Source organism: Panthera uncia, assembly GCF_023721935.1.
Source record: "Panthera uncia isolate 11264 chromosome E2 unlocalized genomic scaffold, Puncia_PCG_1.0 HiC_scaffold_20, whole genome shotgun sequence".
In the NCBI taxonomy this organism is placed as follows: Eukaryota; Metazoa; Chordata; class Mammalia; order Carnivora; family Felidae; genus Panthera; species Panthera uncia.
In genome coordinates, this window is record NW_026057589.1 from 146728 (window position 1) to 149136 (window position 2409).

The 2409-nt window shown below is 38.9% G+C and overlaps 1 long non-coding RNA gene across 1 annotated transcript in view; it reads left to right on the plus strand.

Moving 5' to 3' along the window:
- Window positions 1–424: 424 nt before the first annotated feature.
- Window positions 425–2409, plus strand: part of LOC125916447 (uncharacterized) — a 280612-nt gene continuing 278627 nt past the window's right edge. Inside the window, exon 1 of the long non-coding RNA XR_007455915.1 lies at window positions 425–470. This is a non-coding gene — a long non-coding RNA (uncharacterized LOC125916447). The remainder of the gene's footprint in view (window positions 471–2409) is intronic.

Below are 2409 nucleotides of genomic sequence, written 5' to 3' on the forward strand. Positions count from 1 at the left end.
TTTCTGGTGGAATCTTTTGGGTTTTCCATATCGAGTATCATGTCATCTATGCAGAGTGAAAGTTTGACCCCCTCCTGGCCAATTTGAATGTCTTTTATTTCTTTGTGTTTTCTGATTGCAGAGGCTAAGACTTCCAATACTATGTTGAGTAACAGTGGTGAGAGTGGACATCCCTGTCTTGTTCCTGACCTTAGGGGGAAAGCTCTCAGTTTTTCCCCATTGAGGATGATATTAGCGTTGGGTTGCTTGTATATGGCTTTTATCATCTCGAGGTATGTTTCTTCTATCCCTACTTTCTTGAGGGTTTTTACCAAGAAAGGATGCTGTATTTTGTCGAATGCTTTCTCTGCATCTATTGAGAGGATCATATGGTTCTTGTCCTTTCTTTTATTGACGTGATGAATCACATTGATTGTTTTGCGGCTATTGAACCAGCCCTGCATCCCAGGTATAAATCCCACTTGGTCGTGGTGAATAATTTTTTTAATGTATTGTTGGATCTGGTTGGCTAATATCTTGTTGAGGATTTTTGCATCCATATTCATCAGGGAAATTGGTCTATAGTTCTCCTTTTTAGTGGGGTCTTTTTCTGGTTTTGGAATCAAGGTAATGCTGGCTTCATAGAAAGAGTTTGGAAGTTTTCCTTCCATTTCTGTTTTGTGGAACAACTTCAAGAGAATAGGTGTTAACTCTTCCTTAAGTGTTTGGTAGAATTCCCCTGGAAAGCCATCTGGCCCTGGGCTCTTGTTTTTTGGCAGATTTTTGATTACTAATTCAATTTCTTTACTGGTTATGGGTCTGTTCAAATTTTCTATTTATTCCTGTTGCAGTTTTGGTAGTGTGTATGTTTCTAGGAATTTGTCCATTTCTTCCAGGTTGCCCGTTTTATTGGCATATAATTGCTCATAATAGCCTCTTATTATTGTTTTTATTTCTGTTGTGTTGGTTGTGATTTCTCCTCTTTCATTTTTGATTTTATCTATTTGGGTCCTTTCCTTTTTCTTTTTGATCAAACTGGCTAGTGGTTTATCAATTTTGTTAATTCTTTCAAAGAACCAGCTTCTGGTTCTACTGGTTTTTTTGTTTTTTTTTTGGTTTCAATAACATTAATTTCTGCTCTAATCTTTATTATTTCCTGCCTTCTGCTGTTTTTGGGTTTTATTTGGTGTTTTTTTTTCTAGCTCCTTAAGGTGTAAGGTTAGTTGGTGTATCTGAGATATTTCTTCCTTCTTTAGGAAGGCCTGGATTGCTTTGCTGCGTCCCTGAGGTTTTGGGTTGTGGTGCTATCATTTTCATTGACTTCCATATACTTTTTAATTTCTTCTTTAACTGCTTGGTTAGCCCATTCATTCTTTAGTAGGATGTTCTTTGGTCTCCAAGTATTTGTTACCTTTCCAAGTTTTTTCTTGTGGTTGATTTTGAGTTTCATAGCACTGTGGTCTGAAAATATGCACGGTATGATCTCGATTTTTTTGTACTTACTTATGGCTGATTTGTGTCCTGGTATATGGTATATTCTGGAGAACATTCCATGTGCACTGGAGAAGAATGTATATTCTGCTGCTTTAGAATGAAATGTTCTGAATATATCTGTTAAGTCATCTGGTCCAATGTGTCATTCAAAACCATTGTTTCCTTGTTGATTTTTGATTAGATGATCTGTCTAATCCGGATGGCCAACAGGCACATGAAAAGATGTTCAACGTCGCTCCTTATCAGGGAAATACAAATCAAAACCACACTCAGATACCACCTCACGCCAGTCAGAGTGGCCAAAATGAAGAAATCAGGAGACTATAGATGCTGGAGAGGATGTGGAGAAACAGGAACCCTCTTGCACTATTGGTGGGAATGCAAATTGGTGCAGCCGCTCTGGAAAGCAGTGTGGAGGTTCCTCAGAAAATTAAAAATAGACCTACCCTATGACCCAGCAATAGCACTGCTAGGAATTTATCCAAGGGATACAGGAGTACTGATGCATAGGGGCACTTGTACCCCAATGTTTATAGCGGCACTCTCAACAATAGCCAAATGATGGAAAGAGCCTAAATGTCCATCAACTGATGAATGGATAAAGAAATTGTGGTTTATATACACAATGGAATACTACGTGGCAATGAGAAAAAATGAAATATGGCCTTTTGTAGCAACATGGATGGAACTGGAGAGTGTGATGCTAAGTGAAATAAGCCACACAGAGAAAGACAGATACCATATGGTTTCACTCTTATGTGGATCCTGAGAAACGTAACAGAAACCCATGGGGGAGGGGAAGGAAAAAAAAAAAAAAAGAGGTTAGAGTGGGAGAGAGCCAAAGCATAAGAGACTGTTAAAAACTGAGAACAAACTGAGGGTTGATGGGGGGTGGGTGATGGGCATTGAGGAGGGCACCTTTTGGGATGAGCACTG